At 32.6% G+C, this 16465-nt stretch overlaps 1 protein-coding gene across 3 annotated transcripts in view; it reads right to left on the bottom strand.

Annotated features, from left to right (window-relative positions):
• The window catches only part of PIP5K1B (phosphatidylinositol-4-phosphate 5-kinase type 1 beta), a 386138-nt gene that overhangs the window by 228174 nt on the left and 141499 nt on the right, over positions 1 to 16465 (bottom strand). The gene's annotated exons all lie outside the window — the stretch shown is intronic.

Genomic DNA, 16465 nt, shown 5'->3' with positions numbered 1-16465 from the left:
ATTTAATCTCTTTTTCTTCTCCTATTGCCAAGGCTAGCATTTCTAAAACAATATTGAATAGCAATGGTGATAGTGGGCAACCTTGTTTCACCCCTGATCTAGTTGGGAATGGTTCTAGTTTATTCCCATTACATATGATGCTTACTGATGGTTTTAAATAGATGCTACTGACTATTTTAAGGAAAAGTACATTTATTCCTATACTCTCTGGTATTTTTAATAGAAATGGGTGTTGGATTTTATCAAATGTTTTTTCTGCATCTATTGAGATGATCATATGGTTTTTGTTAATTTGGTTATTAATATAGTTGATTATGTTAATAGTTTTCCTAATATTGGTATATTCTTGGTATAAGTCTTACTTGGTCATGGTGTATTTTCCTGGGGAAGATTATCTGTAATCTCTTTGCTAATATTTTGTTTAATATTTTTGCATCAATATACATTAGGGAGATTTTCTTTCTCTGTTTTTGTCCTACCTGGATTAGGTATCAGTATCATGTCTGTGCCATAAAAGGAATTTGGTAGGACTTCTTCAATCCTTATTTTTTCAAATAGTTTATATAGTATTGGAGTTAATTGTTCTTTAATGTTTGTTAGAATTCACATGTAAATCCATCTGATCCTGGGGATTTTTTTTTTTTAGGGAGTTGATTAATAGCTTGTTCTATTTATTTTTCTAAAATGGGACTATTTCAGTAATTTATTTCTTCTTTTGTTAATCTGGGTAATCTATATTTTTGTACGTATTCTTCCATTTAATTTAGGTTGCCAAATTTATTGGCATAAAGTTGGGCAAAGTAACTCCTGATAATTGCTTTAGTTTCCTCTTCATTTTCATCTAGAGATATAAAATTTCCCCTTATCACTGCTTTGGCAGTATCCCACAAATTTTGGTAAGTTATCTCATTATTGTCATTCTCTTGGATGAAATTATTGATTGTATCTATAATTTGCTGTTTCACCCATTCATTCTTTAGAATGAGATTATTTAGTTTCCAATTTCTTTTTGGTCTATTTTCCCCTGATCCTTTATTGAATGTAATTTTTTTTTTTTTTTGGCATAGTGATCTGGAAAAAAATGCATATACTATTTCTACCTTTATGCATTTGATTTTGAGGTCTTTATGTCCTAATATATGGTCATTTTTTTGTATAGGTTCCATGAATTGCTAAGAAGAAAGTACTCCTTTCTGTCTCCATTCAATTTTCTCCAAAGATTGATTACATCTAGTTTTTCTAGTATTCTATTTACCTCATTAATTTCTTTTTAAATTTATTTTGTGGTTTGATTTATCAAGTTCTGAGATTGCAAGGTTGAGATCTCCCACGATTATAGTGTTGCTATCTATTTCTTCTTGCAATTCTCTTAACTTCTTTATTAGGAATTTAGATGTTACACCACTTGGTGCACATATGTTTAATATTGATATTGCTTCGTCATCTATGGTACCCTTTAGCAAGATACAGTTTCTTTCCTTATCTCTTTTAATTAAATCAATTTCTGCTTTTGCTTGATCTGAGATCAGGATAGCTACCCCTGCCTTTTTTTTTTTTTTTTTTTAATTTCACCTGAAGCATAAAGGTAAAAGGCTGAAAGATAGTGTCTAAGCTCTTTTTTTCATCATGGTTTTCAGGGAGTCCAATAATGGTTAGATTTTCTCTCCTAGATCTATTTTCCAGGTCGGTTGTTTTCCCAATTAGGTATTTTCCATTTTTTTGGTTTTGCTTGATTGATTCTTGTTGTCTCATTGAGTCATTCATTTCCATTTGTTCAATTCTGAATTTTAGTGAATTATTTTCTTCCTTTACTTTTTTTTTTTTTTTTTTACTTCTTTTTGTATTTTTCCAATTGAATTTTTAAATGAGTTGTTTTGTTCTATGGAATTTTTTTTTCCATTTCACAAATTCTGTTTTTTAGGTAGTTTTTTTTTTTTTTCTGTCTCACAAATTCTGTTTTTATGGGAGTTGCTTTCTTTCTTTCTTTCTTTTTTTTTTTTTTCCCATTTATCAAATCTATCTTTTAATGAGTTATATGCTTTTTCCATTTCACTAAGTCTAATTTGTGGTGAATTTTCTTCAGATACTTTCTGTGTTGCCTTTTCCAAACCCTCTTGCAAATTTTTCATTTCCTTTCTCCATTTTTCTTCTAGCTTTCTTTTAAGAGCCTTACAATTTGCCTTTAGTCTCCTCAGGATTTGAAATCTGTTCTTCTGTTTCACCATAAAATCTGTGTATTGTTAGAGTCCTTTTTAATTTTTTACTCTTTTTCTTTTTTAAAGTTAAGTTCTGCCTTTAGGGAGGGGAGGTTTTCCAAGCAGCTGCAGCTGTACTGGGTCAGTGCTGAATCACTCCTGGTGCTGGGTGAGCATGGCCAGGTTGATTCTGGTATTTTGGGGTGCACTATTGATCTTTTGTGTTTGTGTTGGATGTTTTAAAGCTTCTTTGCTGATCTACTGGCTTGTAACCAGGGTGGAGTGGCCAAAACTGCTGTAGATTCCTGTAGATTCCTCCCTGTAGATTCTCTGCCCTGTGGAGTCTGCATTGCCACATGGAGTCTGCACTGCCCCCAGTCCCAAGGAGTCAGCAACACTGGCAGAGTCAGCAATGCCCTGGGACTCTCTATTGTCTATACTGGAGTTTGTGATCAGCTATTTGTGTTAGGCTGATTCCCTCCCATTTCTAACTGAAACAGACCTTTTCTACCTGTTTCCTCCCATAGATTCTCTGCTTTGCAGAGTCTGCACCCCACGTGGAGACTGCACTGCCCTAGGACTCTGTGCTGTTTATACTGGCATTTGTGGTCAGCTATTTGTGTTAGGCTGCTTCCCTCCCATTTCAGATTGAAACAGACCTTTTCTGGCAATCTTCAAAATTATCTTCTGCTGATAATTAGTTGTACTTCCAACATTTGTGGGTTCTTCCAATCCAGAGTTAATTCAGAGGCTGGATTTTGTAATTAGTGTGAGGGTTGTAGAGGAAGTCAGAGAGAAACATGTGTTGTCTTCATCATCTTGGCTCTGTCCCTGGAAGAAGAGTCCTCAGAATTGTTTTAAACAATTTGCCCATTTTACAAAAATATGAAATTTTGTAATAACTGTTCTATAAGGTACCATATGGATTTAAATACAAGTAACTGCCAAATACAGAGCAGGTTTCTTTTAAAGTTGAATGTATGTGTGTGTGTATACATGAAGATAAACAAGGAAAATTATAATATATAAGCATATTTGCTATAAAAAAGATTTTAACAAATAAAATCAGTGCTCTCTTACTTCTATCATTTTATTTCCCCTTTTTGTTCTTCACTCCTCAGTAATCCTCAGAGTTTATATTTTATTTTAGGGGCAATAAGGTTATTGATGAGGGTAAGGAATGGAGACCTGTCAATGTTCTATGTCTCCATTGATGAAAGACATGAAGCAGGGAGACTAAATAGCTGAATGCTGTAATAGTTTAGCTAAGAGGGAGCTTGGACTATGATGTAAAAATATAATCTTAAATAATTAAAAAAAAATATTTTCTACTTCAGCCTTTTTACTATTCACAGTAGATTTAATACTCTGTAAATATTTAAACTATCAGTAGTACAGTATATCAGTAATGCTGCATTATAAAAACATGAACTATTAATAATATATCATCATGAGTAAAATTCATACATTCGAAAAGCAGCATTTTTGGAAAATATAATTAATATTTATAAAACAATTTCTTTTCACATAGTTAAGACTTATTTACAGAATAGGTTGACTAAAGACTTCTTAATTTTTCTATCTTTCGAAGTTAATCTGTGACAGGTTGGTACTTTAAGCATAGTTGAAAATTTCTTCCTTTAAAATTCTTGTCATAAATGCACATGAATCCTGAAACTGCCACCCACTTTTTTATGATTTGAAAACTATGTGTCACTTTTAGACTTCTTTTTATAATAAAAAACTGATAGGGAAGCAAGTAAAATCTATTTAAAAAGGCAAGGTTTTACAAAATGTATACAATTATATGAAAGTTCATATATCTTTATACACATATACCTCTATATTTGTTTTTTGTTATTACTGAAACATTCTGATCCCTTTGGGGGTTTTCTTGGCAAAGATAATCGAATGGTTTGCCATTCCTTCTTCAACTTATTACAGATGAGGAAATGGAGGCAAACAGACTTGCCAGGGTCATACAGCAACTAAGTATCTGAGATCAGAGTTGAACTCAGGAAGATAAGTCTTCCAGACTCCTGGACTGTCACTCTATCTACTGTGCCACCTAATAGCTATAAATACATATATACATATATTAATATATGAAAATATTGGGTAAAATGTCTGAACTAATCAAAGGAACTGTTATATAAAGCAAAGACATAGGAAGGTTGAATCTTGTTACCTCTTAATTTTCTATAAATTTAAAAAGAAACTGTGACACACTTAAAGGTGGACATCTTCCCCACTTTTCTCCAACATGGACTCTTTCTGTGTGATTTACCTTTAAAAAATCATGAAATCTTTTTAGAGAGAATGAAATGAAATATCATTTGCCCCACTAGAATTTCCCTGAAAAAGGAAGAACTATTCTAAGGAGCAAAGAGGAAGAAAGATGAAGAGAAAATAATTATGAAATCCTAAAAATTTTTAGTATTAATTTAAATCAATTATTGGCAGATAATCCATCTACAACAGTTTCAGAGATATTTTTGAGTCTTCCCTCTGCCTTAGCCAAACCTTTTCAGGTCTACCTTGACACTGCCTCCATCTAGCTACCTTTCTCCATATACTGTTACCATAGTAATTCATCTCACCTAGAATACTATATTAATTCCTACATAATTTAATTATCATCCATTTTTTCTCTCTCACAGAACTGCTAACAATTTTCAAGCAGTAGAAATAATCAAATTCAATAAGTTCAAGAATATAAATTACTTGGTGAAAAATTCCCTAATTGGGATGAACTGTAAGGAAAAGAGGAAGACAGTTTTATATAAATTAAATTCAAACGATCACCCAACATTAACCCACAGTAAACTTCAAGTGACTAAATATCAGAAAAATCAATTAGAGGAAAATGAGATCAAATATGGCTAGTAGGAGAGTTTTTAATCAAACAAGAGATAAATCATATGTTACCACAAAAGATAAAATAGGTAATTTCAATTATATGAAATTATAAAGCTTGTACAAATACAAAAATCAATGTAGTCAGGATAAAAAGGGAAGTTGTTAATTGGGGGAAAATCTTTACATCAAATATTTCTAAAAAGGTTCTGATTTATACAAGATATAGAATGTGTCAAAAAAGTCCTACTTCAGTTGTAGGCTTAAAACTGCACTAAGACTTTTGAGGAAACTGGCATAAGAAACTGACATTAATATACAGGACCAAGAATCATTCCTCAATGAATAAATGGTCAAAGGTTATGAACAAATAATTATTGCAAAAAAGGCTATGAAATATTAACAATCATGTGAAAAATAGTTCTGATATGAATGAAATGAAATATCATCTGCCCCAGTGGAATTTCTTTGAACAAGAAAGAATGTTCTAAGGAGCAAAGAGGATTTTATCCATACTGATGATTATCAATAGTAGGAAAAAATGCAAATAAAAACAACTCTTGAGTTTTTATCTCACACCAAATCTGCAAAGATGACAAAATATGGAAATAGTACTAAAGGGGCTACATTCAAATGCTTTTTATGAAACTAAATATTGGTTTAAATATTCTGAAAAGCAATTTGGAAGCATGCTAAATGTGATTAAAAGGTTTATAAACTTTAATTTAGAGATCCTACTGCTAGGCAAATACTCCAAAGAAGTCAAAACGAGTTAATATGTTTTGTGGTGGCAAAGAAATAGAATCAAAGTAGAAATCAAATTTTAATTGATTGAGAAATGGTTAAAGTTGAGAATTATGAATGTAACAGAATATTGCCATAATATTCCTGAACTGCTACCTTGAGAAATGATAAATATGGAAAATTCAGAAAAATTGGAAGATTTTTGCTAACTGATATAGATTGAAGTAGGCAGATCTAAGAAAATAATATACCCGATGACTATGAAAATGTAAAACAAAAGAAGGAAACACAAAATTGAATACTATTGAAATAAAATGATCAAGTTTGGCTTGAAAGAAGAAATAAGTATATACATTTAATCTTTTTGCTTTGTAGAAAATCCTTTTCAGAAATGCTTTGCATTATAAGTATCAAAAGAACACTGCAAATATTGTGGGACTGAATTGATTTTTTGGTTAATTTTACTGATTTGCTTTTAACATTCCTTCTTTAAAAAAAAAAAAATGTGGTGTTTTTGTTTGTTTGTTTGCTTTGTTAGAGGGGATAGCTCCACAGGCAGGGAAGGTGGGAGATATATTTGGAAACAAAGGTTACATAAAAAAAAAAAAAAACAATATGAATAAAATTTTTTAAATCTTCAAAATGAATAGAATGGCCATATCATTCCCTCACTCAAAAGCCATTAGTTGCTCCTTGTTTCTAATGTAATTCATATCGCCCTAAATCCTGAATTAGCCCTCCCCTTGGTTGGCATGCTGTATAAAAGACTGGAATGGTAAAGGGACTTTAATCTCACTAAGTATTGGGATCAAGAGGCAATTTTTAATCTTAATTTTTTAAAATTTGTTGCTAATAAAATGCTTGGGCGCCCTGAATTCCTGTATAAGCAAATATAATTAAATTAATTTCCCAAAATAGTAATGAGATAGTAGGAATGGCATGTCTGACAAAATAACAAAGGCATGATATGAAGAATAGAGGTTGCTAAATAGCCAGTGGATAAAGAGCCAGGCCTGGAGTGAGGAAGACTCTTCACAAATTAAAATCTGGTCTCAGACACTTACTAGTTAAGTCACTTAACTCTAATTGTCAGTTTCCTTATGTAAAATGATCTGGTAAAGGAAATGATAAAGTACTCCAGTAATTTTCCTAAGAAAACCCAAATGGGGCTAATAAACAGCTGAACAACAACAAAAAATAGAAAGTCTGGACTTAAAAGAGTTTGTTATATAGCTTGCTTATTTCCTTACTGTTTTTTATTTCATACTAGGGGATAGACACATCAGCATCTATAAGAATTATGCAATCCAACCATCACCAGCAGAATTGTTTTCTTTCTCAAAACATACTATAAATAAAGGGGTGGATGAATTGGACAGAACCTAGGAATAATTAAAAAGTTTCATTTAAAAGATCTTTTCTTGTAGCTGAACAAATATAAAGATGAGACAGTTTCCATGTGGCTGTCTTCAATGAAAAGCTTAACCACCTCCTTTCTTGCTTCTCTCTTAGGGGATGCCAAGAATATCAGAGGAGTAAATTGGATAACAAACACAAATTGAGTACTCCCATCTCCTCATGAATAGAGAACAGTTTTCTATAATTAGACCAAAAATATTTAGGAAACATAAAATTAAATTCTAAGAAAACAGAAACTTATTTTTCATGGTATCTTAATTACTAATTGATGAAATCAATTCTAAACAATTTGCATTTTTACACAGCACTGAATATATCTCACAATATCTGATCCTTTTGTTTTTATATGTTCAATAGATCAAATTAAAAAGGAGGTATTACTCCAACTTCATGTCTAAGGATGGTCAAGTAACCAAGATTTAAAAAACAAAAGAAAGCAAAAAGCAAAAAACTCGAAGATCCTTGTAACATCAATGCTGAAAAAGCAAAGCCCAGTATATCTACTTAAGTTGCACATTTTATTCTGTTGCCTCAGGAATAGCGGATTCAGAGTAGTCACCCCTGGCCCTTTTTGCTAAAGTCTAACCCAGAAGATTCTAGAAATTTCATCTGTATTTCACATGTAACTACTTAACTTCCTCTTTGAGAATCTCCCAGCTATACAGGACTGTCAACTTCTCTGTGGGAGGCAGAGGTGGATACAGCACCTGCTTTAGAACAAATATAGTCTTCATGGTCAGGATTGAAATGTGTTGGCAGAATTGTGCAGTGAAACGCATAGTTTCTGCTCGTATTTTGCTTTTATTAGAAATAAAAATCATTGTGCCAAAATGGCAATGAGAAGAGATCAAATACCTCAACAGAGTTCTGAAATGTTTTGGAAAATGTGAAAGGCAGCAGAGTGAGATGGAATAAACCAAAGAAGATAGATTCAAATCCCAGCTCTTTTACATTTTAATACTTGTATGAGTATAGGCAAGTCTTTTCTTCTCTTTCATCCTTTCCTTAATTGTGAAATGTAGTTAGACTAGATTATCTTTTAGGTAGATGGCTTAGTAGCTAGATGGCTAGAATGTTGGATACAGAATCAGGGAGCCTGAATTCAAACTTGGCCTCACATATTTACTAGCTTTGTGAATATGAACAAATCAGTTAACCTCTGCCTGCCTCAATTTCCTTATTTTTCACCTATTTCCCAGCATTGTTTGGATAAGGATCTGGATAAATGAGGATAAAAGAAATGAGGATAAAATGAGATTTATAAAGTGCTTTGCAAACCTTAACATGCTATATAAATGCTACACTATTACTACTTTTATTATTACATTCCACATTTTTACGATCTTACAAAATATTGTTAGTGCCTCACCAGAATAAACTCATCAAAACAGATGCTTAAGTAAGTATGCTTTTTTTTTCCTTTCAAGGAAAGGAATATCATAATATTATGATATGTGGGTTTAAAATGTGAATAATGCCTGAGAAGACTTATATGAACAGATACAAAATGAATTAAACATAATCAGGAGAACATTGTACACCATTAAAAAAAATTATGGTGATTAACTATGACAGCTATTCTGATTAATACAGTGATGCAATATATTGAATTTAACATATTTTAACACATTTAACATGTATTGGACTACCTGCCATCTAGGAGAGGGAGTTGGAGGAAGGAGGGAAAAATCTGGAACAGAAAGTTTTGCAAGGCTCAATGTTGAAAAATTACTCATGCTTATGTTTTGTAAATAAAAAGCTTCAATAAAAAAATTACAGCGATGCAAGACAATTCCAAAAGACTCATGATAAAAAATGCCTCCAGAGAGACTAAAGATTGAAGCATAATTTTTTTCACTTTTATAATTTTTTGACAATATGGCTAATATGAAAATAAATTTTACATGATTTCATTGTGTGGTTGATATAATATTTCTTGCTCTTTCAATGTATAAGGGAAGGAGGGAAAGAATTTGAAATTCAAAATCAGTGTTAAAAATAAATAATAATTTTTTAAAAATAAAATAAAATATGATTTATATAGGCTAAGTAAGTAGTCCAGAAACAACAATTTGATTGAATGCTAAATGGATCCTGTCAACAAAAGTTAGTTGGGGGGTATAGCAATCCATTGGAAAAATGTATATGAAAGCTGATACTGAAGAATAAACAATCTTGTGGCGTATGATAATAATGCAGAGTGAAGCAACCAGAACCAGGAGAATGTTGTACACAATATCATAAGGATGATCCATTGTGAAAGATTTAAGACAATTCCAAAAGACTCATAATGAAAAATACTATCCACATCCTGAGAAAGAATTAAGGTTGTCTGAATACAGATCAAAGCATACTATTTTTCACTTTCTTTATTATGTGTGTGAGTGTGTGTGTGTGTATTTTGAGGGGTGTTTTCTTTCATTACATGACTAATGTGGAAATGTACTTGTATAACCTATATCAACTTGCTTACTTCTCAATGTGAGAGGAGAAGAAGGGAGAAAGAGAATTTGAATCTCAAAATTTTAAAAAATGAATTTTAAAATTGTTTTTACATGCAATTAGGAAAAATAAAATATTACTAAAAAATGAACAATGAAGAGAAATTGATGATAATAAGGTAGTCTCCTTCGTGCCTTTCATTCTAAATAAGTAGTTTTTCCTTAATTTGTGATAGACTGCTAAATTTCTTGCTAAAAAAAAAGGTATTAATTTTTTTTAAAAGAAAAGAAAAAAAAAATCTGCTTTAGATAAACAGATAATAAATGAACTAATTTACATTAATGGGTGGCTAACTTTCCCCATCTCACTCTATCTACCCCGTTCAAAAATACCTACTTCATTATTTCATTAAGATGAAGAAAACTAATTTGTTAAATTAATGGGCAAGTTACTTGCACTTGAATTATGTAAGCTTTAGTTTTCTTCTCTGAAGTCATTTGGCCATTGGATTTCTAAAGCCTTTATATCTAGATCCTATAATTTTATGAAATCAAAAGCTTAAACTCTCTGTGGGGAATCACATGCACAGTGAGGGTTATGCATGACCACATCATGTGCTTACCTTCCCAATAAATACTCTCAACAGTATATCTATATTTAAAACTCCTCTCCAAATGTCACAACTACATGGAGCTGGCTAAATGCCTTTTTAGCATGCTAATTCTAAAATTTGATGGCATTCTAATGGCCCCATTTCCATTTTAGAGTCTTCCCATCAGATCAAAGTCTCATTAACAGGAAGTAAAAGTAGTGTCAAACACTTCTCAGTTGTTGAAAACAAATTCTCATCCAGTTAAAATGGTTAGAATGCACAGTTTTGATGTAACCTTCTTTCCAAAAAGATGGTATGGGGGATAGTCAGAGAGAAGGGACCATATCTACTAAACTGAAGTCTGATAGAAATTCCACTAAAAATGGTTTCTTCATGGTGTCTCTGGGTTTGCTGTTAAGAAATATTCTCTAACTGTATTTCCAAGAAGAATTACAAACTCTCTGTTAACTGAATTGTGAAGTATACCTGGGTAGTAAATACATGAAGTTTGTGGTAGACTACATGGGAGTTTGGTAGCACAATGGATAGAACAATGAGCTTGGAATCAGGAAGATTCATCTTTATGAGTCTAAATCTGACACTAGTTGTGTGATCTTGATCAAGTCACTCAATTCTGCTTGTTTCAGTTTTCTCACCTGTAAAATGAACTGGAAAAGGAAATGGCAAATTACTTCAGTATCTTTTGCCAAGAAAATCCCAAATGAGGTCACAAATAACCAAACACAAATGCAAACAACTCAACAACAAAATGACAAACTAACATAAACCCTATCTGGTTTCCTGGTTTTACAGAAGTCTTAGACTTAACAATTAAGTTAGATCAGGATACATGACATTATTCTTTGATTCTAAGAGAGTATTTATTTAAGATCTCCCTAGGAGATTAAATAAATTTTGAAACAATAGCTCATTCATTTTTCATATACTTAAAAAACAAAATTTAGATTTCCTCATCTATAAAGTGGGGATAATAAAAGGATGTATCTCACAGCGTTATTGTGAGGATGAAATGAAATAAAATTTGTGAAGTACCTGGCACTATTATTAGTAGTACTCAGCTGTTATTATTGTTGCTGTTGTTTTTAATATGATTTATGGAAGGCTTTGGTATTCTGACTTTTTATCACTTATTCCTCATTTTACTGGAGGGATTAAAAATTGCATTAATACTAAAAGGCAAGGTGGAATAATGGTTGACCTTAGAGTCAAATAAAGACCTGAATTCTAGTCATTCCATTGCTTTGTTGCTATTTAGTCATTTTTCAGTCGTGTCTGACTCTTTGTAACCCATTTGAGGTTTTCTGGCAAAGATTCTGGAGTGGTTTACCATTTCCTTCTCTATCTCCTTTGACAGATGAGAAAACTGAAGCAAACAGGATTAACTGACTTGCCTAGGGTCACACAGCTAATAGGTGTCTGAGGCTGGATTTGAACTCAGCAGTAAGCATCTTCTTGACTCCAAGCCTTGCAATCAATTCACTATGCCACCTAGATGCCTCAACCATCCTACTGATACATCCTAGTTATTTGATAATGAACAAGGAATGCACCTGAGAAATTCTATCAAAATACAAATTACAGATATATTCTTAATTTATATTGGTAAAAAGAAAATCACAGATCTGCATACACATATTATATACATAGGTCATAATACACATATACATTTTGTTGGTCTTATGGTATAAATAGGTCCAAAATAAATATAAAAATATACATATTAAATACATTATATATGGAATATAGACATAAATACAGACATATATATGTGCTTATATATAAAATGTATAAAGGTATGTATATCTATATAAACAAACATGTACATATATTTTGTGGGTCTGGACATTTCACAGATATGGAACTAAATGTGTATGTGTATGTGAGTTTATGTTTATGTGTGTATATTCATTTTGTTGTTGAGTCATTTGCAGTCATATCTAATTGTTCAAGACCTCATTTGAATTTTCTTGGCAAAGGTACTAGTACACTTTGCCATTTCCTTCTCTAACTATTTCTGCAGATGAGAAAATTTGAGGCAATCAGGGTTAAATGACTTGTCCAAAGTCACACAGTTAGGAAGTATTTTTACTTAGGTCTTCCTGATTCCAGATTTGACACTCCATCTACTGCACTACCTAAATGTTCTATGTATACACATACACACCTTTTATGTGTGTGTGTGTGTGTATGTGTGTGTATATACATATATATACATATATACACACACATACACACATACACATATTATATATATAAATCACAACTGCTATGTGTTCTATGCTTATATATAATGTATGTCTATACCTGTGTGTGTGTATATATATATTATATGTATTTATCTGTGGGCATATGTGTACATATCATATACATCTGCATATAAATATATACACATATATAAACAGTTGACATTTATATAGAGCTTCAAGGTCATCATAGACAGACATCTGATCTTGACAGATTGTGGATGAGGGATCATGATCCATGAAGCATACTTTATATTCCTGAGATTCATTAAAAGCAAAGGGAGTAAAAAAATGTCCCCTGCTCTCAAGAAGTACACATTTTAATTTGGGAGAAATCATGTAAATAACTAGGCATGCACAGAGCATTCAAAGTTAGTTTGGAAGGGAAAAGCCTTAGCTGCTGGGGACACTGAGAAAGACTTTCTAAAGGAGCTGAACTTTGAAGAAAGCTAGAGATACTAAGAGGTGAAGATGAGGAGGAAGGTGCTGGGGAGGGTACTGCCTTGTAGTTGGAATTCATTCAAAAAGAATTCACCAAATTCCTACAGGCTACACAGCACTACCCTAGATCTAAAAACACATCTAATTAATAATCTAAACCATTTTGAAAGTTATAAGCAGAAACACAAAGCTAAAATAACTGCCTAGGTCACACTAGTTCTCAAAGTCTGGTCCAGAGCATCCTGAGAAATCTCTGAAATCCTTTCAGAGAGTCTACAAATTCATAATTGGTTTTTATTTTAATGTGATCAATATCTATAACTATAACACACATAAACAAAAATTCTTTGGACAGATCCTCAATCATTTTTAATAGGATAAAGATATTGAGAACAAAAGTTTGAGGACCACTGCTAGGAAGTCAGGGAGCACAAGAGATACTTTATGACCTTAGGACAAGTTGTGCAGCTTGGAAACAATGAAATATAAAAGAAGCAAGAAAAGATGAGGAAACATGAAGGAGAAAGCTCTTATCAATTCTTCTATGGCAACCAATTCTATTGATTTCCCACTGTCACTTTTCTGGTCCATTATTTCAAGAACATACTGGGAAATCCTTCTTGATGGTCTTGATTATAGTTTTTCCCTCAAATCATTCAACCAAACCCATTTTCCTAAAATACTTAATCCACTTAATGTCACTTATCTACTCAAAAACTTACAAGGGTTCCTTATGACGTATAAGAATGTCAAAATTCCTCAGTCTGATATTTAAAAAATTCTTTACAATCAAACTAAACAATTGTAATCTTCAAAATGTTGATTGAAACCAGGTTTGAAAGGTGTTACAATTTCTGTTGAATCAGAAAAGGAGGTATTATAATCCTAAGAAGGAATTTATATAAAAGTCTAATCTAAAACAAGAGCTGGAAAAAGGTCACTAAAAAAACACAAAAACCCCCCAAAACAACCAAATATAATTTGATGTCTTCCAATCTAACCATGCAATTGGAACCACCTGATAAATCTATTAGGTAGAACTATCCTTCCAATAAATTTCTGAAACCATGTTTTTGCCAGTGGATATCCTTTGTATAAAATGCTCTTCTCTCTCCCTGCTTATTATCCAGTTATTCATCCTTTACGATCAGCCCTTATATGTTATAACATGCTGTTTCTCATTATTAAGATCCTGTCCCATTAGCTAAGTGAAGGACACGTGGGAAGGAGTAAAAATATTTACATCCTCCCTATGTAACAAAAATAGTTATTTAAAATTATATTTTTAAACACAGAAAAAAGAAATGAGCTCTTAATCTCACAAGGAAGATCTAAAATAAAAGTAAGCTTTTCTTTTAGCATCAAAGAATAACGATCTTGATGAAGTTTTCTTTAACATTTCAGTCCATATTGATTTTCACCTTTTCTGATCTCCTATAGGGTTTGTTATGTGGACCATTTTTATCCTTTAACCACTGAATTCTTGGTGCTGTTATTTAAGTGACATATGTATATCCCTTGTTTTCCCAACAAGGATTTGGGAACTAGATTTTAAATTCTTGGGGCATGAATAGTCTGTCTCTGTCTCTCTCTATCTCTGTATCTCTCCCTCTGCTATAGCTAGATGGAGCAATGTATAGAGGACTGACTCTGGAGTCAGGAGGATCTCTGGTTCAAATCCAATCTCAGATGCTCACTAGCCAAATGACCTGGACAAGTCAGTTAATGTCTATCTACCTCAAATTCCTCACATGTCAAATATTATAATAGCATCTTCCTCATAAGTTATTAAAAGAGATAATGTTTGTAAAGCTCTTTGCCAGTATATGAATGCAAATTATTATTATTGTTGTTGCTGAAAGAATTTATTCATTCTTTGCTAAGAAAACCCCAAATGGGATCATGAAAAGTCAAACAATTAAATGAATGGGTCAAAGGAATTATCTGTGCATGGGAGTGGGTGTTACAGTCATGCATTAGCAGGATCAAATGGTAGTACATTATTGATGGAACTTTGTACTGAATGCAATATTCCTCGTATAGAAAGAATAGGAAATTAGTTGTTGTTGGCCAGCACCAAGTGGTAAAGACTGAAGGATTAAGTGCCGTTTAATAAAGTGGCATTTTGTATTGTTATTATATTTCATAAATGCATTATTTTCCTACACAATGAAAGCAGTGAAATCTGGACTGTCTCACTTTTCTTCCCTACCCCTCATTTTATTTGATTGATTTTATTAAAGTTCATAGTTTAGTATGGGTTTTATTAAAGACAAATAAAATAGTTAGCTGACTAGTCTATTCAGTTTAAACTAAAATAGAGATGTGTCACAAAATTATCTATATATGAAAAGGGAAATATGTAATGTTTTCATTGGCTTTCTGTAGGTCTTTTGACCAGCCTTTGTTTCAGTTTGGTAATCAACGTGAGAATAGCCGGGAATAAAGTCCAAATTCTTTATTGTCTCCTTGCCTGGGGCTGGGCAGCTTTCTGTAGAGCCTTTCAGACCATCCTTGGTCTCAGTGGGGGAATTGCAGGAGGACAGCCACCACAGTGGTGTGGGATGAAGTGAATCTGTCTCTCCTTGGCTCCAAGAGCTTGAGCTCCTGCCTCTAGTCCTCTTGTCTTCTCTGGCTTAGCCCTTGGCTGAGTTTGTCCCAGCTTATATGTTCTATTTTAATTACATTATCATAGGTGTGAATCTTGTGGAACTATAATAAGTACTAAGTACATATACTGAACTAGAGAACTATGAATTACCATGCTAAACTAGATAACCATTATATTTATCAATTCCACTGAGTTAGCACCTTGTAAGAATCCTTGTTTTAAGTACAGAGTTCTGGCCCATAACAGAAATGGAAAAAGAAAAATTTCTTAGATTTCTTTTACATGACTTTTAAAGCACTAGCATTATGCATTTTTGTTGCTGATGTTGTTGTTAGCTTGTTTTCCAGTAATGTCCAATTCTTTGTAATTCTATTTGGAGTTTGACAAAGATATTGGACTGATTTGCTATTTCTTTCTTCAGCTCATTTTATAGATGAGGAAACTTAGGCAACCAAGATAAGGTGGCTTGCCCAGAGTCATACAGCTATTAACTTCTAAGGCCACATTTGAATTCAGATCTACTTGACTCAGACCCACTACTCTAATCACTGTGCCACCTAGATGCACCAAATTTATTTATGCATGCCTCATCATAAGTCGACTTAGCTTAGTAGGTAAGAAGGTGAAGTCAGAGAAGTGTTTATGTTCAGATTTTTCAATTGCGCGTGACTTTTCATGATTCTATTTGGGGTTTTCTTGCCAAAGATATTGGAGTGGTTTGCTATTTCCTTTTCGAGCTCTTTTGTGGACGAGGAAACTGAAGCAAATAAGTTAAGTTACTTGCCCAGGGTCACACAGCTAGTAAGTGTCTAAGGCTGGATTTAAATTCATAAGAGATGAGTCCTCCTGATTTCAGGGCTAGCACTTTACACACTGTGTCACTTTTATGCCCCATTGCTCA

Source organism: Antechinus flavipes, chromosome 1 (genome assembly GCF_016432865.1).
Source record: "Antechinus flavipes isolate AdamAnt ecotype Samford, QLD, Australia chromosome 1, AdamAnt_v2, whole genome shotgun sequence".
Lineage (NCBI taxonomy): Eukaryota > Metazoa > Chordata > Mammalia > Dasyuromorphia > Dasyuridae > Antechinus > Antechinus flavipes.
The sequence above is the reverse complement of the archived record's forward strand: the minus strand, read 5'-3'. Positions and strand labels throughout refer to the sequence as shown.